Source organism: Megalopta genalis, chromosome 15 (genome assembly GCF_051020955.1).
Source record: "Megalopta genalis isolate 19385.01 chromosome 15, iyMegGena1_principal, whole genome shotgun sequence".
Lineage (NCBI taxonomy): Eukaryota > Metazoa > Arthropoda > Insecta > Hymenoptera > Halictidae > Megalopta > Megalopta genalis.
Window position 1 is genome coordinate 3,368,163 of NC_135027.1, and position 25,025 is coordinate 3,393,187.

The following is a 25,025-nucleotide window of genomic DNA, read 5'->3' on the forward strand; positions in this document are numbered from 1 at the left end:
CTTTCGGATCGTAATTCGCGCGCCACTGAAAATGAAATTAGGATATGTTCATCTTCGATCTCGATGCCGTCTCATTCGCCGTTTCATTCAGGAATTACCATCGCGACCGAGCTGGACGATTCTGGACTTTCTGCGACCATTCGCGGCCATTTCTGAGCAAGTTGAGCGACGATCGCAAGCAACTTGGAACAATTCAGCGTGGAATCGGACACCTGCGAGCAACTTGGGCGCTCGCGGACATCTTGGACACTTAAATCAGCCCCCTGGAATTACGAAATATCGGGACACTTGCAGGCGATTCGGATTTCCCGGAGGCAATTCGAATATTTATGGGCAAACGAGCGTGACAGTTTCGACAGTTGGATAGTACTGTCGGCATTCGGGGGCAACTCGGGCACTTACAGGCGAGCAGAGAAACTTACAGGCCCCCGCAGACATCCTGACTATTCACCAGCAATTCACCTAAATGCATCTGATTAGAGGCGTTCCGATACCAGCAATTTACACATTTGCATAGAAAGATCCCGTTGGAGGATCGATGTCGTACAGAAAAACGTACTTCTAATCATCGGCTCGTGTGCCATTTCCACCCTTCCAATATTTTCCGTGGAACTTTCTCTCTTTCCGCGCGAGTTTCATCGAGATCCGCTCTCGAATTGCGGGAGAAGAGCTACGCGGACGGGGAACGGAGTTCGAAGGAGCCGGATCGTGGACGTCCGTGAAGGATGAGGATCGATCGTGTCAGTCCCTATTATAATCGCACCAGGCAATGTCCACAGAGGGAGGAGACGCAGGACTAGACGTCGGACGAGAGGCAGGTAGCACGAGAGGAGGCCGTCGGCCTCGACTGTTCTCCGTGAGGTCGACCCACTTCGCCCAAAGGCGAGAGGGACCGTACTGGTAGGCAGTTACGTACGTGTACGTGCACCGTACATACGTAAATATATCTACGATCTTCTCTTTGCGTCGTATAACGGCCTCCCTCGCCCTCTCCCCGCCCCTCCCATCCAACGGCTCGTTCTTTCTCCTCCAATCTCCTTTTTCCGCTTCTTTATCCCTCTTTGTTCGGCTACCGATGCACACCTATACACCCCCGTTCATAAGTATCCGCACGCTCGGGGATTTCGTAGAAACGTCTATCAGGCTCTGTCTCTTTTTTTTTCCTCTTCTTATTATAGTTAACGCTAAATCAGACAACCGAAGATCGGACTTCGGGACTTTTTTTTCTGGAGAATATGAGTGGATTTTTCGAACGAGTATTTTGATTAAAAAGTGCGCGTATCGTACGATCCGGAGAACATTTTCTTGCTACGCCGTCTTCAACGGTGTCTAAGCAACGTTCTCTTTATCCTTCGTAGAAAATGGAGGCGCACGACTGCATGAAAGTGCATCGTCTCGTTGCGCCGAGTCGAAAGAAGCAGTCTGGATACGAGTGGGTTAGAATCGGCAGCGGCGCGAGTCATATTTGCCTCGTTGCAAATATGGGAATATAATATGTGACATCTTTCAGACGTCCAGATCTCTGAGGACAGAAATGAAAGGAATCCTCTTTTGCCTCAAAAACGTCAGAAACGATTTTTGACGTCTAAATCGAACGTTAAAAATTCTAATCCACTCGTACAATGAATTGCTTTTAAATCACGTTGTTGCAGATTGTCTGAATCTTAAATTCCAAAGCTGCACTCACGTTTCGTAAATCACGGACTATTTTTCACCATTGAAACGTCGGGAATATCATATGCGAGTTCTTCAGACGTCCAGATCTCTGAGGACACAAATGAAAGGAATCCTCTTTTGCCTCAAAAACGTCAGAAACGATTTTTGACGTCTAAATCGAACGTTAAAAATTCTAATCCACTCGTACAATGAATTGCTTTTAAATCACGTTGTTGCAGATTGTCTGAATCTTAAATTCCAAAGCTGCACCCACGTTTCGTAAATCACGGACTATTTTTCACCATTGAAACGTCGGGAATATAATATGCGAGTTCTTCAGACGTCCAGATCTCTGAGGACACAAATGAAAGGAATCCTCTTTTGCCTCAAAAACGTCAGAAACGATTTTTTACGTTTAAATAGGACATTACAAATTCTAATCCACTCGTACAATGAACTGCTTTTAAATCACATTATTGCAGATTGTCTGAATCTTAAGTTCCAAAGCTGCACTCGCGTTTCATAAATCACGAGCTATCTTTCGTCTTTGGAACGTCGGGAATATATGAGTTCTTCAGACGTTCAGATCTCTGAGGACATAAATGAAAGGAACCTTCTTTTGCCTCAAAAACGTCAGAAACGATTTTTTACGTTTAAATAGGACATTACAAATTCTAATCCACTCGTACAATGAACTGCTTTTAAATCACATTATTGCAGATTGTCTGAATCTTAAGTTCCAAAGCTGCACTCGCGTTTCATAAATCACGAGCTATCTTTCGTCTTTGGAACGTCGGGAATATATGAGTTCTTCAGACGTTCAGATCTCTGAGGACACAAATGAAAGGAATCCTCTTTTGCTTCAAAAACGTCAGAAACGACTTTTTACGTCTAAATCCGACATTACGTCTAAATCCTAATCCACTCGTACAATGAACTGCTTTTAAATCACATTATTGCAGATTGTTTGAATCTTAAGTTCCAAAGCTGCACTCGCGTTTCATAAATCACGAACTATCTTTCGCCTTTGAAACGTCGGGAATATAATATGCGACGTCCTTGAGACGTCCAGATCCCTGTAAACATAAATGAAAGTAATCCTCTTTTTCTTTAAAAACGTCAGAAACGATTTCTTACATCCAAATCGGACCTCGCTCACCAGCCAACAACCGACAAATGAATTTGCCAAGTGTTCACATTTCTCGACACTACGAACACTCTTTCGTCCATTAAAAAATCAATGACGTCATCTCATTGATAATTAATCGGCGAAAATTAGATATCACCTCACGGCCTCCGTGACGTACGGATCGGCCCAGGTTGCCGGTTGAAACTTCTGGTCAGGAGTGTACGCTCGAAAGAGGCATTTCGTACCTGTATCGGCCGGACCGATGCCGTAACGCTACCTTGATAAAGCGTTTCCTTATCGTCACGCTCGATCAACCCCGGAAAAACACGAACACCACCGGCCGGCAGCGGTTTTTCCGTTCGGCCCGCGGCGGAACGTAATTATCCGGGGATAATTTTCCTTTCTATCTGATTGAAGTGCGGCGAAAAGATCCGACGCGGTTAAGTTGATTATTCACGGTGGTGGTGTTCATATTCCGCGCGCGGGTCGTGCATGCACATGTACGTTACATATACACATACAAGAGGCCGCGCGCGTACGCGCGCGCCGCTCGCGAATTACTAACCCATTTTTCACGGCCGGTCCCATTTGGGGATTCAGGTGGCTCGGCCTGGAATTATTACGTGATGACGGTTGCCACTTTGCCGTGTAATTCTGGTGAGTGGACGCCTGCCGGCTTTGGGACACTTGTCTAATGGTTGAATGGTGAAACGTTGTTTTCTGTTGGCGTGACGGCGTAAACGAACGATACCGTGTATATACGACGCGAATTAGGCACCATTTGCTATTCGCATGTTTTGCTGCTTTTAATCTTGATTCATTGACGAGGCAGTCTCGTCTCTTCCAGGTACAATTTTTTAGGCGTGTCTCGCGGAAACTCGGGGTGACCGATTGCTGTGCCTTTGGTTTCTCTTCGGGCATAATTAACAAATTAACCTTGTATCTGTTGAGTGAGACACAGTATTTTATTTTAACATAAACAACATAATGGTCGCCCGACAATAATCGGCTCCACTACAGCAGATACTGTCAGAATAAATGAAGAAGGGGTGAGGGGGTAACAAGGTTGCGCAACACAGTATTAGGAAAAAGAGACTCTCGCTATTCCACGGTTAATAAAGGGTGAAAGTTCTGATCGCGAGCATACCTGAACAGCCTACCAATAAAATGTTCGAAAATCGAAACTATTCGATTATGTTCCCGAGGACGATTTCTTGTCGCGCGATCGAAATTTCTATCCCGCCATTGAACAATATATTGGAAAGTGTTAATTTGATTTCACGCAGAACCAGTCGATCCGTACTTTCATACGCGACGGCTTCCAAGCAAACAATTCGAACGACGATGCCTCCAGAAAGGAAAATGATCAAGGACTGCCACTCTTCGAGCGCGCCGCCGCTAAAATTCACACCGCGCGCAGAAAACCGTAAAAGAGTCACGGGTTCAAGAAGATGCAAAGTGTCGTGCCGAATTGCAGCGAGGTCGGAGCAAACGCGGAGGCTGTCCCCGATTAGCGAAGAAGAGCAAGGGCCCGGTGGAAAGCTCTCGCTAAAAAGCTCGAGCACCGAAAGAGCCGGGTGCCCCCCCACCCCGCGGACGAGGCCGAGACAATAGTCCAGGTGGGTAGAGTGTCGGCCCGCGTGAAATTACTCCGGTATTCCTGGCGGGAGACGACACGTGGTTTCTGCAGTAGCGGCTGGCAGCACGCGGCTCCCTACTCTGCGCTGGTTCGCCGAGTTCTCCTCGTCCACGCTGGACGCAATCAGCCGATCCTCAAAGCGCGACCGGTAGTCGAACCGCGTGCACGTGGAGCCCGACGTGGCCTCTGCCTCCGTGGATCTCCGTGGATCGTCCGTGGATCTCGCGATACCGAGCCCGATCGATCGGCGCGGACGATACCGTCTCGCGCGGCGATCGAGAGCCTCCTCCATTCAAGCCGGCACGTGACCGAGACCGTGGTTACAGCGTGTCCTATCCTGCGATCGACAGCTACCGAATCGATCGGCTAACGAGTGTCCTCGGTCGCGTCAACCAGAGAATTCCGGGTGGAGCCGTGCAGCAGCCGAGGAGGATTCTCTCTCCCGCGCGCGAATCCCTCGCGGATTTTTCTCGCGGAGAAGATCCCGGAGAGGATCCCGTAGAGGATCGGGGACCGGTCCTCGGGGAAGTTCAGTGGCACGTGTGATCGGCAGAAGTTCGCCAGCTCTCGAGAGTGTGTCTATTCGGTTCTCTCTGTCCGGCTCGCGAGGACCATCGCGTTTTTTGTCTTCTTGTGCCGCCGGGGAGGACCCGGCTGATCAGTGGTGAAGAATGAAGGAGGGGTGAACGGTCTGACCGACAGTGAACGAGCTGCTTCAAATCGGTGAGTCGATTTTTGCACGGTGGCCTTGCCCGGGTCCGCGAACGAGCGATCCTCGGCTCGGCTTAGCGGCTGCTGCTGCTTCTGCTTCTGCTGCTTCTGCTGCTGCTGGCACCAGCCAACAGGCCGCCTTCTCTTCCAACAGGTTCTCGCGCGCGCACACTTTCTGTCGTTTTTGTCCGTCGAATGTGTTATTTTGCTCCCGGCCCCCCCTCTCCCTCCCTCCCGCCGTCTGTCGCTATCGCTCACCGACTCTCTTTCTGTTCTACCTGCGTGGAAATCCTGCGCGAACTTCGAGAGATATTGTGAATTGAATTAGAGGCTCCCGGCGTTCCGGAGTTTTCGGAACGGGGCGGTCCCCGGTCCCCGGCGCTCCCTTCCGCTCTTTTGCGGTTGGGGTCCGCGGCGGGGCCCGGCGACGATCGGGCGCTCGAAATTTCGGGGGTTCGCCGGCCAAGATTCGGCAACGATTGTTCCCTCGGGACTCGCGAATCGTTCGTCGAACTCGGAATCCTGTCGATTCCGACACGAATTCTGGCGGGGAGAAGCTCGAACTTTGTTCGACGGCGTTCGAATGAATCGCGAGGGAACTAGTTTCGCCGGTGTTTTCGCGCGGCGTGTCGTCGAGTGGCTCGCGATTTGTGGCCGAGCTATTTAAACTGGACAGGCTTCGCTGGCAAGTGATTTGTGAAACTTCGTTTCAGGTTCTGATTTATTTAGCATAACTGTAATTCGAGATGACAGTTAGCATCGGCCGCTGATAAGGAGCGCCCGATGTTCGTGCGCGTTGTCAATATCTCCAGCGACGTTCCAACTGGATTCCCAAAGTGGAGCAATCGCAGACGATTCGTCCTTGAGAAACGTTGGAGCATCGAACTCCGTTTGATTGGCCGACGAGATCGTTGGCCAGACTTTCTGGCCAGCTGTTCGGAATTCTTGGAACGAGCATCGATGAAATTTTGCGCACAGCTCCACCCAGATAATTAGCCATTTGATCCGTCGACGAATCAAACGTTTGCTTTATCTTCGTAATCATAATTCGAGAGATTCCGGAACAAAATAATACTTTGTTGCGGCGACAAATGTGAAACGAATAAAGACGAACGATTTGTACATGTAATAAACTTGTGTATCGCGGATTGTTGACACTTTGTACGAGTGCTTGCGTGTTCATCGCGCACTTAGAAGTTGCAACGAGTTGTAGCCGAACTATCTCGTCAAGTCTCGTAGTTTCTGAAGGAGTCGAGAAACGGGGGCTCGGAACTGCAGACGTACCGAGCGGCTTGAATTTCGCAGGGAGAGTATCAGCAGCCTCGGCTCGCAATTAGAGTGGTTATTAGCGGCGTTGTTCGCTCAGACACTTTTGGAGGCGAGCGACCTACTTGACTTCCGAATCGACGGCTCTCGGCAGTCTCGTTTCGAAACGAGGAGGATCGGCGGCGCGGAGAGGAGTTCGCGAACCCCGGGCAATTTCCTCTCGGCGTTTGACACGGATCCGGATCACTGTTATAAAACAAATTACACGTCCTGCGCGGCCGCGGCGCGTCGCGCGTCCCTCTGGACGACCAGCCGCATCTCCCGGGGCTCATTAGTATGCCGGTCGCCGGCCCGAAACGAAAGTGACTTAATTTCTGTGAATCGGTACACGCGCGTCCCTCGAATAACAAAAAAAGAAGAAAAAAGAAGAATCGTACCGGCCAGCGTTAAGTAATGGGAATCGAGGAGCCTGCGGGGTGGGGAGACGTGACCGACGATCGCGCATAATTACACGCCTATTCCGTGAAGCTATTATTCGGATCCGATCACCCGGATCAATCGGACGGATTTCACGGCCGGTCTCGTTTCATTCGCGATACTGACCGATAATCCATATCGCCGCGATCTCGCGTTAACACTTTGACCGACAACCGTTACACGTTCGAGCCAATCCGAAAACTAGAAAATCGATCGGGATTCGTCGATCTTGCAATCCGATTGGGATCTTTTTCTGCGAAATTAATTAAAGCAGTCGTAAAGCGCGATTTTTCAGCTTTAACACTAAACCTGCCGCGGTCAAAGTGACCGCTTCCTTATTTTGCAATTCTGAAAAGTTCCGAGACTCTTTCGTGGAAAACGCTCGTATAAGTTATATTATTGGAGCAAGTTTTATAATGAAAACTTTACAAATTCTAAATAAATTCGGTCTTCTCACTTTTGTGAAGCAGTACATGCCAGTTAATATTACTGCTTGGTAGGTTTAGTGTTAATTTGCGTCACCGTGAATGTAGAAGTTTCCTCGTCGATAAAAAGCGTGGAGACGCTTCTCGGTTAATTACTTTTATAAAACTTTGATGACAGCGTTTCGACACGATCGCGAATTCTCTTTCAAAATTAAATATCGTAATGTATCGTGAAGTATAATATCCTAAAGTACGATTTTTCATTTTCAATTTGCATTCTCAGAAATCGAGAACAAAGTTGGACGGAATTGTTTCGAATAAATATTTACGTACGATAATTATCCGAACGAATTTCTTCTAGTCGAATATTTTATTCGACGAACCGATTATTCATTACTCATACATTATTCTATCTGTTCGTTCGAATGTATCGATTATTTTCCCTGTGAATTCCTATTCAAATGAAATCTCGCGCGGACAAATTTTTATCTGGTTGCATTTTTATTCCATTGCATATTCATGCAACAGCGACGAGTACAATTCGATTCGTTAGTATTCGTATTCGTCGACCGAATAAAATGTTTGCGCAACTCTGATCAAAAAATTCCATCAACTGAGTTCCTTAATCGATAAAAGGATCATTTTTTATTCATATGCAATTACTGTATCCGATGATATTCCGCTGCATATTCCACGCATAATTCTTCAAATCGGAAAATCGTTTGCAACGTTAAAGATACGCTGTCGAATACATATCTCGATAAGCAGAACGCGCGGTGTACCATATTTAGCATTTTTATTTTCTCCAAGAGCCGACTAGAATTACGAAATCCGTGCACGGGTTGCTTTCCGACGTATCCAAAAACTTGGTATTCCAGGTCGGAGGCGATTCCGCCGATCGAACAGGTGTCAGCGTGTAGTTACAGTGGACACGTGGCTTCCGTTCCGCCAGGGGGTACACGATGTTCCGTCGTGCCGTCGCGATCAGGAGAAAGTAACGGAGACAATAGATATTCATTGGACGCGTTTATGGACGGGTACGCCAATCGCCGGCCGATTTATCACCTGGCTCGCGACGCCGGACACTTTTCCGTCCCCGATCCGCCTCGATCCCCGTTCCCCGATCCACGATCGTTTCCGAGAATCCGCGTCAAATTTTATCGTTCCGCGAATCGCAGCAACGAGACTCCGCCGATCTACCGGAGTAGTTTATTGGCATCGTAAGTCTCGGGAAGACACCGGTTTATGGAGCCCTGATTATTTCCGGCGATACATTCGACCCAGCCACGTCGATTACGCGGCTCGATTTTATCGTGATAAATTTATTCGCGTTTCCGATCTGACCGGCAACCGGTTCGTCCGACAATACACTCTTCGGCGAGAGAAAGGGAGAGAAAAAGAGAGATAGAGAAAGAAAGAAAGAAAGAAAGAAAGAAAGAAAGAAGGAGCCTCGCGATCGAACTCGAACGAACTCGAGATAACGCGGCTAACCTGTCACTCCTGAAAACTGCCAGATCGCTGATTATGCTCGCCTTTCGGACGAGTCTATCCGATGATTTGAATTTTAGCAGCATCATCGGCGAAAGTTGCTACTATTTTAATCAGGATGACGCAAGGCAATTATTATACACGCAACTCCCGGGCAATTCTTGTTTCCTGTTTTGCGATGATGGGACGACTCGTTAATGTGTTGGTCGAGTGATTCATGGCGGTCAACTGTGGCCGCCGGTATTTGCCTGTTTTGTGTCGTTTCTTGTGTCTCATTCTCAGTTGATAATCGTTGTCACTGTAGTTGGCGCGTGGATAATTGGAGTTTTTAATTAAAGCCGGTGGATCGCGCTTCATCATACGGAACTTGGTGAAAAATAATTCGCTGGATTGGTCTCGTTTGACGATGTATAAAAATGTATTCCCGTAGGAATTTTCGAGCTTGATTGTGCTTAAATGAAAGCTGGAGGAACGTACTTTATGACAGAGTGATTTTCGTGCCGAACGAAAAGTCTGCAAGCCTGTCGAAAAATCCGTAAGTCCCGATCGAAACAGAAGAATGGCTCCGTGTTGTGGGTCTCGTTTGTCTCGATATTTAAAAATATGATTGCGCAGGAATTTTCGAACTTGATTGCACTTAAATAAGAGCTGAAGAAACGTACTTTATGAAAGTATGATTTTGGTGCCAAAAAGAAAATCCACAAGACTGTCGAAAATTTCATAAGTCCAAATTGAAACCTTATAGAAGAATGACACTGTGTTATAGGTCTCGTTTGTCTCGATTAAAAAATATAATCGCGCAGGAATTTTCGAGCTTGATTGTGCTTAAATTATAGCTGGAGAAACGTACTGTATGAAAGTATAATTTTGGTGTCAAAAAGAAAATCCTTAAGACTGTCGAAAATTCCATAAGTCCAAATTGAAACCTTACAGAAGAATGACACCGTGTTATATTGTTCTTTCGACCCGATTTAAAAGTATAATCACATAGTTATTTTCGAACTTCGCTGTACTTAAATTGAAGCTGAATGAACGTACTTTACGATAGAATGATTTTTGTGCCAAGCAAAAATCTGCAAGCCTGTCGAAAAATCCACAAGTGCCGATCGAAACGTTACAGAAAAATGGCACCGCGTTACAGATATGTTTCGACTAGATTTAAAAACTTACTTCCGTAGAAATTTTCGAACTTAATTAGGCTCAAATTAAACCTGCAAGATCCCATTCAATGTCAGGCCCATTTAATTCTCACCCAGCACCTATCCAACACTGCGAAACTCGCGGGAACAAAAATGGTCTCGATCTCCGAAAACGTAAGAGCATCGCAGAAAACGCAAAACGCTGCGAATAAATTCGCATTACGTTATTCCACAACCGATTTGAACAGCGACGGCTTTATTAACTAAACTCTGCCGGCTAATTGACGAACGCTGTTCAGCTTTCCGAGGGCTTTCGCGAGCGGCGGGGGACGGGCGAAGTTGATGTAACAGGCCGGGAAGGAACGAGGGTAATCGAGGAAACGGAGGGAGAATTTAGTTGCGAGTCTTTCGCGGACAGCATTGTTGCGGGGCTCTTTTGTGCGTCGGGTTGCTCGACGGGAGAGCTCTTCGGGGGAGAGAAACAGACTTTCGAAGTTGTTCCGTCTCGGAGGCATTGTTGCGAAAGTCGCAGCGGCTTCGGAGGTCGGCGCTGAAAGTTTCGCCGAGTACGGGGATATATATAAGGGAGTGCTGGATTTTCTTTCCTGGCAGCCGATCCTACGGGAGCTAGATTGACTCTTGGCCCCTGGAAAGTGGCCGTTGGAAATCGATTCGCGGCCTCGAGTAGTTTTCAATTTTCGAGTACAGGCCGGCTCCTCGCGGAACCGAGAAACAACTTGTATCGCGGCGGATTGAAACAGGACTCGACTTTTGCTATTTAATCCCCGACTTTCATTCTTCCGCGCGCGCGCGATTTCTTTCTACGGTACAATAAGAAGTACAGTTTTAAAGATGCAACGATGAAGATTAATATTTGTCGGGGTTCTTGGGTTAAATTAACGCATCAAGTGTCGAATATTAACTCGAGAAATTCACAGAATATCAAAGTCATTTAATTGATGACAGTGAAATTAGAAAGTGAAAATTTGCCGTAGGAAATATTGGCTCAGCTATTTTGTATTCTACAAGTTCTAAGAACATTCAATTTGTTCAATATATTATAATAAAAATGAATTTCAAGAACATAATTAAAAATTAGTGTCACCCACACGTGACTCACGCGGCACTAAAGTTTCAGTTCGAATAATCTCTGACCAAATTATTATTATCGTAATTATTTCCTGTAATCTGAAGGATAATTATCCCGTTTAATAAATAATAATAATAATAATAATCATTATTATATTTATATTATTATATTATAATATCAACAATATTAAAATCGTGTTTATTTCGCGGCGAACGCTGTCCAATATCTTTCAATAAATGCCGACGTTTGCACGGCGCAGAATGATTCGGAATATTTCCTGAATAGCAAATTGGTCCAGTTTCCTGGTCTGACCACAGGCGGCCGTTTTCACTGGGAATCTTTCTCGGAGATCGGAATCGGAGCCAATAATGTTACACTCCGATTGTTCGAGGGTAAACCAGCGTTTCGGAGGGGGACAGCTTAACAGTGTCCAATCTTCTTAACAGCATTCTCAAATGTCTCGGCGAGAAAGTGGCGTGTTGCCGCAATTAACTGTAAAATCATCGTCTCGCTAGCCAGATGGCAGGAACGATGCGACCGAGCCAGGCTGATCAGTGAAAGTGCCACACGGCCGGGCGGTCGCGTTCGTTTTGAAAATCGAATCGACCCGATTCGATGCACTTAACTGCATAATCGTGCGGGGCCACGTGTCGTCCCACGGACGAACTCGGTCATCGAGCCGTCAATTTCTGTCACGCGAGGCCACGGTAAAGATTCCCGCCTCGTTCCTTAAATTCGTCGACTTCGAGATTCGTCTTTAAATTTTCTTCAAAAATGTGCGAAATGTCCCCCGGGACATTTTTAAACAATCGTGACACTGTACAGGAAAGTCTGACAAAATATATCCGCACATAATTGCGTTATGCGAAATCAAAGGTAGCCAAAGAATTATGCAACTTGATCGAAGAGAAAAGTGACAACGAATTAATCAAATCGAATTATACGAGCGATTAACGACACACAAAAATTAATGTTGCAATAACAATCGAAATATTCGACTGTAAATTTTCTTAAGTGCACGAAGTCTCTCTGATCGTGCCGCTAAATGAGGACACTGTAGAACAAAGTCCTCGATTAAAACGACGAACGTATGTATAATTCAGCAAGCTCGCTCGAGCAGCCAAAATTACATTGTAAAGTGCACGGGATATCTCTCTAATCGGTCAAACTGAATTAAAAGAAATGAGGGACACTGTGCGGCGAAGTAGATTAATCTGCGGCGGTCAGATTGAACGATAAATAATTGCATTGTGGGTCGAAAATGATCGGGGTTCGGCTTTTATCAGGCTGTCAGGCAGTTTACAATCAGATAATTGATCTCGATGCGCGTTGAATTAATATCCATCGCGTAGCCGCAACCTGAAACCATGTTTTTGTCATTTTACTGTCACGGTATTCTTAAGTAGGTTAGAGGCAGAGGCAGCGTCCTTATTCTCCTCCCGATCGCCTTACTTATCTTGTAATCGTTCCGAGATGCAATCAAGCAGACGATAATCGTCGTACGGCACGGATGCTTATGCAAATTCCCGTTTCATTAGTAAAGGAACAGAACCGTGCAGAAATTTATTTTATATTCGGCTCGGATTACGTTCAGCCGAATGCGATCGTTTCGTATCAACACGCGCAACTTTGCTAGAATAAACTGCTAAACGTTTGCGCGCGTACTACCTGAATTTCTGTTCCAATTTCTACGCTCCGGTAAGGCATATAATACGCGTTAACGACCATCGTTGACATTATTAGACGGATAAATTCGATTACCTTCCGTAAAATATTACGCGAACAGCCGAATTAGCAAACTCGTCTAAATAATTTCAGAGATTTCATTTCGCGATTATTGGGACTATGGGCACGTATTTTCCAATAACAGCCACCGGTTTCATAAAAGTCCACGTTATGCATCTTAACCAGTTAGCTGCTGCGATCTTGTCGCAAAAGAAAAAAGAAACAACTGCCTGTTCACGCTATATATATTCGAACGATCTCAAAATTTACGAATATATTTCAGCTTTCGCTAAAACTGCAATTTCAACAGAAAATTGTAATTACATTTTGACGAATGTATTATTCGATGTAACAGAAAATATCGTCACTTCCTCGTAATTAGTATGGTCGTCCGAATCATTTAGCCGGATAAAGATACAAAACTTCCGTGATGGAACGTGCAAACCAACGTCGACGCATCGAACGCATCAGCGCAGAGATCAACGTTCAGATCTAGATCCTTTCTTCTCGAGGACAACATTGTACAATCTAACGTTCTTCGACGACAGTGGGGATAGCCCCTCGATCGTACGACGACTGAAAATACGCGCGCGGGGCCGAAGATTTTGAAAAATCGAATTTCTCCAGGCCTGTAGGACGCGAGCAGACACGCGTTTCGCTGTCCACTTTCGCTCATCCCACGATCCGCGAGACGATAATCTCTCGTTGTGTTCTCATGTTTCCACGGCGGAGCAGATACCGATCGATTCCGTTTTCTAAATTTCACTCTGTCGCGTCCCGTCGCCGAGAAATCCTTTTGTTCGCGCGGCGAACGGGAGAAAGAGGGCGCGAGCCGGTCGCGGCGGAGCGAAAACGAACCAGGAGATCGCCGATACATACCGGCGATCGTTGTCCCGATTGGATCGCGCCGGATATCAAGCACGAGCGATCCGGCGCGACGTTCCCTCTAATCGAAAGTCGCAGGTGTTAATTTCATCCCGACGCGACGCGACGCGCCGAGGCCTATTGTATCGTCCGCCCCCGCGACGCGGTTTTCCACGGGCATTCGTCTCGGTTTCCTTCCTCGGGTTCGCGGAATCGGCGTGCAACAGCTCTCGGGTCATCGCGATTCCGTTCCAGTTCCGAGGCAGACGTGCCGATTCGGAACAAATTAGAGCCGCTTTTGCCGATTCTCTCTTTCTTTCGCCGGGTTCCCCCCGCCACCCTTCCTCCTCGCCCTGGGACACTCGTTTCTGACGCAGCTGTTAGACCGTTTCGTGGTCACGATCCTCGGATCGAGATAGATTCGGCCTTTATGCATCGATGATCGATGCGAAATCACGTCGTGATTCGCGATCGTGAACTGCATCTTGCCGAAGTGTCTCCGTTCGCTGGAATGGATTATTGCGGTTTAAGCAGTAGAGATGCTTTTAGGAAATCGTACGCTTGGAAATAGATATAGAGGATAGATTATTTATAGAACACGGGAATCGCGTTGAAATACATTCCAATCTACAATCGAACGCGATGCAATAAATTCTTCCGAATTTTCCTTCAGCTTGTAAACGAAAATGGACAATTAATTGCCGATTAATTGCCGATTATCAATAATTATGAAAATAATCTTCCCAAATTTTCCATTTGGTGCATGATGCATTTGGTGCATGCTATCTTTGTATGCACCATCGAAATATCTAAAGAACAAGATTCTGTTTTATTCCGCGAACAAATGAATGAACAAGTAAACGAATAGATAAATACATCTGGTCTTCCTGCTGCTATAAATAGCATTCTGTTATAAATAAATAAATAAATAAATAAATAAATATATAATTAATTGCAGAAACTGCAAAAGTGTTTCGAACAAACTGCAGAAATAACATTGTTCCTGTTTCATCCACGGACAGTTTTGATGCATTACTTGGCGACAGAAACTAATCCTCGGATTTAGATCTCGAGATTAAAAAGAAGTTCGAAGATTGATGATATTGCCAACACAGCCTCTGCTTTCACGGGGGGATTGAAAAGAGGAAGTATTAGCGCGTGAAGGATCCCCGCGATTCCATCGACGACAAGTCTGGTTCCGGCGATGGAATCGCCGAGAGAATTCCACGATATTATTTCGCGGACCGTGTAGAATGAGTCTCTGCGAAATTGAGTGCCTCTGGTAATTAAGGATTTCACTGGGTGACCACCAATTTCACCGTAATCTCTTTCTTCGACCTTAATGCACGCGGGCAAGAGAGTTTTCTGCTGTGCCTCGTGATGCTGCTGTTCGCTGTATCGAATTACGATCGAATTCGGAGCTGCTGAGTGATGCAGAAAACGCACGGTTGTTTTCGAGAGATGCTTGTTACACGTTATCCGTGAAAGGACTATCTCGTGTGACTGATTCGTTCAGCCTGAAGATCATTTTGCACGTGATCGTTCTTTTTGAAATTCAAACACAGCGGAAGACAGTTAATTAACTAAATCAAATCAAATTAAATTAAATTGAATCGAATTGAATGAATTGAACTGAATTGAATTGAACTGAATTGAATTGAATTGAATTGAATTGAATCGAATCGAATCGAATCGAATCGAATCGAATTGAATTGAATGAATTGAACTGAATTGAATTGAATTGAATTGAATTGAATTGAATCGAATCGAATTGAATTGAATTGAATTGAATTGAGTTGAATTGAATCGAATCGAATCGAATCGAATTAATTGAATTGAATTGAATTGAATTGAATTGAATTGAATGAATTGAATGAATTGAATGAATTGAATGAATTGAATCGAACCGAATCGAATCGAACCGAGAATCGAATTGAATTGAATCTATTTATTTATTTATTTATTGAATTAAATTTATTACACTAAAACTAACTGACGTGTATTGCTTCATAACAACGATAACACTGACAATTTATATAAACTCTGCGCCACTGTTGCTACAATGTCTGCTCTAACGAAGGAATTTATTCAGTCAATTCCAGAGCGGAAGTCCTCACAATTTAAAAACAATTTTTAAATGAAAAATGTGAAACCGGTCGTTTCAGGGTTAAAAAGTAATCCTCGAAATCCCGAATGATCAACTTTCTCAGTATTTGCAATCGATTGCTCCGGGACGATTCGGTACAATAAGATCTCGCGCGAAGCAAAAAACTGGCCGCATTTCATGCTCAATTACAACGTTAGGCTAACGACCGAGTCCGGTAGGGGCGTAAACAACATTAAAAACGTAGCGAGGAACCGTCGACAGGATGCGAAGATAGCGTCGTTTGTCACGTACAACAGGAATCCAGGCGGCGTGGCGCGTACGTAGCCGCGACGTCAATTACACCGTGAAACCGGAAGTTCCGCGAGGATTCAAGGCGAAATTACGAGTGATTCGATTCCCCGATCGGAAATGACGGCTGCTAACACGGCGTTTCTTGTGGAAACATCCGGCGCGGGATTGAGATCGTTGCGAAAGACGACGGAAACGTCCGCGCGCGTCCGGCCCGTTTCCGTGTTCCATCGAAATTCCATGTCGGCCATCTTCTTCGGCGCGGTTAATTAGATCGGCGAGTTTACGCGGCGGGGTTTAATGCTCGGGTTATAACGAAGTTAACAGTTTTAATAAAGTCCGCCGAAGTTGTTATTCAATTGCGGACTTAATGAAACTTCCGGCCGAAGTACGGAAACTTGCGTTAAATATTAACCAGGGATATTATTACGCTGCGCTCGGTTTTCGCGTGCTGCATCGATTCGATGATATTCTGGATACACACGCGGCTAATCCGCGAATATTAATATCTCACCGATTCGACGTTTCTGTCGTAGAGATTGGAAATTCTCCGGCGTCTCGCGAAAATTAGACACTGGTCTTCGCTGTTGTCGCGATGCCAAGATTAGCGACAGGTGAAACGTGATTTGTGTTTAGCACGTCGAACCTTTGGAATCTGATTTATTTTTCGTTAATTCGCGTTTTAGCTAAAGTCAAGTTTTACGTACATGTAGATGCTAGTAAGAAGAAATGTTGATTTTATTGGTGCGGGTTATCCCTTTTAGGCGCAAAGAGCTGAGACATGTAAACAAATATGCGCGCGATATGCATTCGAAGATCGGTATATTCGTTTATTGTAGAAAAACGAGATTCATTTCTCCCAATAGACGTACGAAATACATAGGTGGGACACATACGTTCCGATAGACTCAAAGGGTTAAGTGGCGAATATCAATCACAAAACTTCTCGCGATATGAAAGTCATTTAATTAGCGAAACCGAAACTGGGAAGTTAAAATTTACCACTGGAAATATTTGTTTAACTCTGTCACATACGACAAATCCTGGTAACATTCGGTTTGTTCGATATGTTACAAGCAAAATGAATTTCGAAACCTAGTCAAAAAATTAGTGTCACCCATGCGAGACTCACGCGGCACTCGATGCGTTTAAGATACTTTTTATGCGAATCGTGGAATTAACGACGATGCTTGCAGCAGGAGATATTCTGCTACACTTGTATCGCTTCGGTAATGTTAGCTGTACTAGTTTTCACTGTTTTAAAATCAGTAAAGGCGGAACAGTGGTCTGAATACAAATTATTTAATGTAGAACGTGACACTGATACTCCTCTACACTTTGGACGATGTGATGTACTTATTTTCGTGTGGTCGGGAGTCTGCGACGCTTCGATAACGTCTTCTTCGCTGGTCTTCATTGTTTTAAATTGAAAAACGTCTGCGAAAGTGATTTGAATTGAAATAACTTGCATATGTATTTGACACCCATTGCAGCAATAAATCTACTACTATAATCCGACTAATTTCACAATCGAGTCGACCGATGACCCTCGATCAGCGTCGCATCGTTGCAGATCTATTATTTATTTACGAAATCCTTAATAATTGCATTAACTGTCCTGATGCACCGTTTCGCTCCCTTAAGCATATTTCTACTTTACTTCCTGAACTTCGTCGTACGCGCTATGGTTAAAATAACTGTTTCAACCGTCCACTAGTCAATGCGAATCGCTACGGACTCCTTAATTCATTACTTTTAAAGCCTATGTCCATCTTTCAGACACTCTACTCGTACTGCGGTCACTGTTCACTATATTGCAACCTAATTTTTCACAGTTTTGTTTGAGATCTTCCTTTTGTATCTTTATCTTAGCAACGGTTATTTTTACATTCATTTTACATTTATTGCATTTCCTGCATCTTAAATTTTCTTCTCACTTTTTGTACTGCGCCATTATATTATATTGTTTTTATTGTACTCGTGTGATGGTTATTTATTGTACTCGTGTACAGGTTCCCTGCATCTTAAATTTTCTTCTCACTTTTTGAACTGTACTATTATATATATATATATATATATATATATATATTGCTTTTATTGTATTCGTGTACAGGTTCCCTGTATCTTAAATTTTCTTCTCACTTTTTGTACTGCACTATTATATATATATTGTTTTTATTATACTCGTGAGACGGTTTTAAAGAATCTCTTCTTCTGTCTCTCTTTTTGTAACAGATAGTTGTACCTATGAACAAAGTTATCATTATTATTTAAAATAAAAAATTCTACATATTCGCGAACTACATACACTCTTTAGTATCCTAAAAAATATTAAAAATTACACAACGATTATACAAAAATTATACATCCTACAGAAATGTATCCAAGACAACCCGAAATTCAAGCTGAAATGTGATGAGAATTGTCTGTACTAGAAAAACACTCATTTAACGCCCTAAACGCGAACAATAATAACTGTTAATAGCAATAATTATTATAAATAATCGAGAGGGTTCCGACAAAATTATCCCGACCAGTCGTCGCTGTCCGAGAATAAAAGGAAGGCGAGAAACCGTTCGCGCGGCATCAAAGGGCGGAAAAGTGGCTGAAATTGCGGGAGTTTCCAGCAAACATCGGATTACTGGTTTGCGGGGCCGGCCGGCCATAATTCGCGGGGCAGCCTCGATATTAACAGATGCACCGCTAATTGCGCCGGTATTCAGTGTGCCGGCGTGCAACGCGCAATTTCGAGCATCCGACGCGGAATTTCAATGCGGATTATCGGACGCGGAGCGCTATCGACCGAGCCGCCCGTGCCGGGCCAAACAGCGTCGACCATAATTCGCGGAGCAGCTGACACGGGCCAGCTACTCCCTCGACTCGAATCCGCGCAACAATCGGCACCGGTATCGACTTTTCTGTCAGCGTCCGGCTCGGACGGGCGATCGCCGATACGGCCATTAGCGATCGCGGCACTGTTTCCAGCGGCGAAATTCATCGGATCGGACGCGCTCTCCTTCTCTCTCTCTCTCTCTCTCTCTCTCTCTCTCTATCGCTCCTCGCAGGAGGGATCTAATAAACGGGGACCGATCGGTACGTAATATCGCAGACGACGGTCTCCCGACGCGTTTCCCGCTCGTAAAGCGTGAAAAATGGCCGGCCGAGATGAGCCGCCGTTCGGGAGGAACGGTCCGCGAACTAATCCGGGAAACGATCAAATGGAATTGCCGCGGAAAAATTAAGAGATAAACGCGCGACTCGCTTCCTGATATTAATCTGCCGGCGATTTATCGGACCCCGGTCGCACGGAGAATGACGACGAACAGGAGAAATTAGGGGAGCAGTGTCGCGAACTGGCAGTTCCCTGGCTGTGCAATATTCGGACCTCTGAATTGTCGGATGGCATTAAGTTCATAAGTATTAAGGACGCTTGTTACGTTAATGTTTTACTCATTAACTCGTGTACGCTTTGTTCAATGTGAACGAGAAACAAGAGTCAATTTTATATCGCAATTAAAATGCCTGTAAAAATACCTCGAATAGTGGCGTAAGTCCAATCTCGTGGACTTACAAAATTATTCTGTGGAACATATGGACTTGCTGTTATATTCGACCGTACTGGACAAAATCGTGTTATAAAAATAGCTTCGTCTGTGTTAAAATTACTTGAAATTATTGTACCGAATAATTCAGATTTTGGACGCGCATAATCTGCAGCACGCCGATCATCTGTTCACGTTCCTGCGGATTAGTGTCGCCGTATGAAAACTGCTCGACGCTGTTCTAATCACATCTTTCCAATTTAATTAGTAAGAATTTGATTAATCCACAAACGCTTAATTCCACATAACATAGCTTTTCAATTAGATTCGACTTAAATAGAAAACTCGAGTTCTGTGAAATTCTCGAGGTGGTTAACGTGCGCCGCTCGAACACGTTAAATACGGTAATCGATAAAAATTGCGAGATTACCATGCGGAAACAATCGGTCTGCAAGATAATAAGGTGCGTTTTCTTTGTGCGAGAATATAGCACTGCGAGCGATCGACGCGGAACAAACTGTCGCGGAATCCGATATAACAGGAACACTGTACGGTAACGATCCGTCGATGAATTGGAAGAAAACGGATTCCGTTTCCTTTCAATTTGGACGAAGCTCTCGCGCGCGTGACAAGAGGTAATCGATCGTTCGATTTCGATACAGGCATCGGGCGCGGCGCGGGGAGAAAAAGGGTGGGCCGAGGGGAGAGGCGACGAAGAATTTCCCGGGAGGCAGTCTCGGCTACTTGCCATCGCGTTCACGCAATTGCCAATCAAGGGAACGATCAACGATCCCGCTTGATTCGAGTTCGATTCACGATCGGGCTCGCGAAGGGATCGCGTTTGTCTCGGGCGCAGGTGAAAATGCGGGCCTCGTTCGGGCCGTGCCTTCCCACGAGCCCGATGTCTCCCGTTTCACTTGGCACACACGGCACCTCCGTGCGACGACAGCCCGGCAAGACGAGATGTTAATTATTCACGATGATGCACGTGTTATTAGCCTGCGAGAGCAGAACGGGGCCCCCGGAGCCCTCGGGCCCGGCCCCCGTGTATATCCGTTTCATGGGAAACGGCCGAGTTCCAGGCCCCGGGGCCATTTCACGCTCCATTTTCAGCCGCCCAGTCACGCCGGTTCGGTCGCCGGGCCTTTTAGCGAATAGGGCCCGCGATTGGGCTAGGTCTGGGTCGACGGGATTCGGTTTCGAATCTTGCACAAGAGACCCGGAACGTTAACCTGGCGATCTTCTTATCGTAGAATCTCGTTGCCACCTTTCCAGACCGGGGCAATTCGTCTGCGAGGCTGCCTCGTTGACTGCGATTATGGTCGACTGCGGCTCGTGTTAGGTGGACATTTATTTTACTTTTGCAGTGCGCCGTATTTAATGTTTAATCGTTGCCCAGGTGACTTTGATGCCTGAAAATCACGTTAAAGTCAACCGAGACTAGACACGTTATACTAGAATGCTGCATCGTTGACCGATGCGCTAGAATCTGGCTCGAGTTATGTCTAGGAAGTCGGACTTTATTTTGCTTCTGCGCTGGTTTAGTGCAGAAGTAAATTATTCTGCTTTCTTCTGCTTTATTACGCTTTATTCTTACATTCTTTATTCGCTCTGAAATTGCCATCTTCGATGACTTCGACGCAGAGTTGACGATTCACAATTATAGCCCGCTAGTTGTCATATCTAATTTACAACAATTTATGATAACTAACAAGTATTATAAGTATTACAGTTGTACTACAAGTATTATAGTTGTTAGTTATCATAAATTGTTGTAAATTAGATGTGACAACTAGCGGGCTATAATTGTGAATCGTCAACTCTGCATCAAAGTCATCGAAGGTGGCAATTTCAGAGCAAATAAAGAATGTAAGAATCATAGTTGGTATAATTAAGTATTATAGTTGTTAATGATTAATTAGGTTACTTTTCGCTAAATACTAATAAATTAGTTATAACGACCCACGAGTTACAATCGTTATCCTTAATTAGATCACTTTTCTCCCCGCTCTGCTTTCGCGTAAAAAGAATCTCGCAACCAATTCCAAGAAAAGTCGTACTGAAAAACTGCATCGCGGACCGAGTACATACTCGAATCTGGCTCGCTTTAGATCCGGAAATAATTAGGCTAAAACGCAGCCACGTGGTAGGCTAACTCGTCCAGTGAACCAAGCCAGGCCCTCCGGTAACCCTGTTTTACGGTACACGCGGCACTGCCACCGGAGGACTGGCTTTTATTTACAGTGTAACCAACCTGGCAGAGGGACCGCAAAGGGTCAATGGTTGCAGCCCGTTAAAACCGACGTGGCAATAAATTGAGCTCGCCGATTTCACCGGGGACCTCTTCACAAAAAGAAGATGGCGCCGCGCCGCGCCGCGCCGTTTCCCCCTTGGGGAAATGAATATCGTTGGTTGCGCGACAGTGCCCGGATAAAACGGCACCGATCATTGAAAAATATATAATATTACAGAGCTGCGCTGCGATTTCTGCCGACATTGTTTGCCAATTTTCTTTCTGCTCTGCGATGTTATTTAATATCGATCAATTTTTCTTTTTCTTTTTTAATTATATCGTAAGCTCGTTGAATCGCTCTGTTTGAATTACAATGGGTTTACTGTTGGAGTTACACTCAATTACGAACTAATTCGTTCCAGAATCTCTCGTTCGTTATGGCAACCATTCGTTATAGGATACGTTAATTGATAGTTCATGTGTGTATAATATCGAATATTATCACCGAATACAGCAAATTCTCTCTAATCGACGCTTGGAAACAAAAATGGACAAATTTGTGGAGGACAAAAAGAGGAGATAGTTACCGATTGCCAACAACTATAGAAACGAGCCGCAAGCCTCGATTGTTATAACAATTGCACCTCCTCTTCCCAAAATTGTCCATTATTATTTCCAAGCGGAGCGTTAATTGGGGAGAATTTATTGCATACGGCACAGTTATTACTAAATACGATGATTTTAACGGAAAATAGGATAAATTTAATATGAAATGAAAGAGAAAAGGAACGTGCAGATACACGCAGCACAAATTTAATTTGTATTTAAATATAAATAAAGATATTTAAATTTTATACATTGGACGCACGAGTAAATTTATTTTAAAAAAAATTATAACAAAGAGGTGGAAGAGGTGCGAACGTTTGAGACATAATTGCCAGGCAATTATAACGCGGGAAATTTAAATCGGAATTAGGACCGCACGGATCTAATGGACAGGCCCAATAGCACCCATCAGTATCATTTGCCTTTCTTCTTATTACAGAAACACGGTCTAATAACACAGCGCGTAAAATAATTCTTATCGGCAGATCGCCGCGGGGTTCTAAACCGAACGACGATAGGTTCCCCGAGGATATTTCCCATCGAGATTCTGTATAATTTCAGCGAGCCCGTTTCGAAACCGAGCGCGACGCGACGCGGCAGCGTATAATAATACGCGCGCGTAGAAGAAACGGCGCACGGGAGAGGAAAACATTCAATTTCTACAAGAGAGCCGAGCAAGAAGATCTCGGCTGGTCGCAAGAAAAACGAGAAACGGATCAATAAGAAAACAATAACCGTACCGGTGGATGCGTACAAACGCGAACGGTAGTGCCATAAAGAGCGTGCGGGCCGCAGAAAAATGCGCGCGGCACCAAACAAATTGCGTCCGTCGGAGGACGCAATTACGGGGCATAATCACGCGGCTCCGTCGCCCGAACGCCGTAATATTTCAACGCCTCTAACTGTAACGAATCGGCTCGGCTCGGCTCGGCTTGGCGCGGCTTGGCGCGGCTTGGCGCGGCGCTGCGAGACAACAGAAAAGCGTAAAAGCCTGGCGCCAGGCGAGCGCACCGCGCCGCGCCGCGCCGGGCTAATTAGACTAAACCAGCGATCCCGGCGCGGCTCGAACAAATCGAAAAAATCGAATCCAGCGAACCGGTTGAATCTGCCGCGGTTGAATCCGTTGCCGGGCCCTCGCCGATTGTAGTCCGGACGCGGGCCCGAGCACGAAAATCCCCGTGATAAACCACGAGGCGAGCGAACGGTTACCTGTGCCCGGGGCCCCGTCGGCCCTCGCGCGCACGAAAAAATCGCCGGCCGCGGATCGTTAATTTCGCGGCTCGCGCGTAAAATGTCCGGAATTGATTGTTAACGGCGCGGAATCTTTCCGCGTGTACCGTTCCACCGATCCGAACCGACGCGTCCGAGGCCGGCGAAGCAAGATTGAAATTTTCGGCCGGATGCCGGAACGCGTGTACGCGCGCACGCCTAACTGCGACTTTTGGGTCAGCCGTGCGATATTTGGTTGATGCGCAGCCATGCGCGTCTTCGTGGCTTGTCGGGGGCCTTTTTCTTTTTGATCAGGCCGAAGGCCGCCGGGGTCACCGGCGACCGTATCGGGTCGCTGGAAATTATCTGCTCGTGAGAACTGCACGGGTTTTATGCTCTTCCGTGTTTCTGCAGTACGGATTTTATGCGTTTGCGGAATTATTGTATTCGCGGGTGTATTGGTGCAACGGGAGCTGCGTGCGTTTGTAGTTTCGTGAATTCGCGCGTTTGCGACGGCATCGACGACTGGTGAAATTTGAAACGGTGGGAAGAGTAAAAGAATGTCGGAATGCCGGTGTGTCGTTCGCAATGTTGTTTTGTAATCGTTGCAGCCACGGATCGGTTTTTACTTGCTTATATTTCGACGATGCATCGGACACCTGCACTTGATGCAACGCCGCATTCTGATGTTTACAGTTCCGTCGGAATTCTTCGGTATGCTGGAAACAATGCAACAAACCTGTTCCTGTATCGTTCGATTAGAACATTGATACAGGATTTTTATCGAAGATTTGTAGATACGATATCGCCAAGATTTGTAGCACGCGACTTAAGATTGCTTCGAATTTGTAAGCAGACTGCGGATAAAATAAAAATTGTCCGCATCAATTGCCTGCACATATTTTTTTCTTCTTTGATAATTTTGACAAGTTCAAATTAACCCTTACAGGACCATAAGGTTGCCAAGAGTAAATATTAGTATGTAACTGTTATTTCAGTTCGTGTAGGCGTAATATAAATAAAAATCATAAGAAGAATACATAACAATGTGTAGCTTTTCTTGGAATTTTATGGAAAATATTTTTCACAATGAACTATACAAATTATAATTAGGCTTATTATGCAATGTCTTTTATTTACTGGTTTATTATAACAAAATGCCAACTAAAATAATACAAAATTATGAAATAAAATTACTGTACAAAATGATATGCTAATTATGATATTCTGCGAAGCAATTTCTTTTGATTGTGAAGCAAAGATGAACATTGCACATAGTACATATATTACGCGTCCTATTTTCTATGCGGCACAATTTGCACGTCTTTTAATTTTTTCCACTTTTTGCATGTTGCGTGCTGGCAAATTGCATTTAGTACCAAAAATAACCAATAATTAAATACGGAAATCGCCAATTTTTATATTGCAGAA

General features: G+C 45.2%; 1 protein-coding gene across 2 annotated transcripts in view; it reads left to right on the forward strand.

Annotated features, from left to right (window-relative positions):
* The first annotated feature begins 4,502 nt into the window (after nt 1–4,502).
* Nucleotides 4,503–25,025, forward strand: part of LOC117229132 (uncharacterized) — a 128,783-nt gene continuing 108,260 nt past the window's right edge. For both annotated transcript variants that reach the window (XM_033485347.2, XM_033485366.2), the window contains exon 1: nt 4,503–5,147. The gene's annotated coding sequence lies outside the window, so the exon portion shown is untranslated. The remainder of the gene's footprint in view (nt 5,148–25,025) is intronic.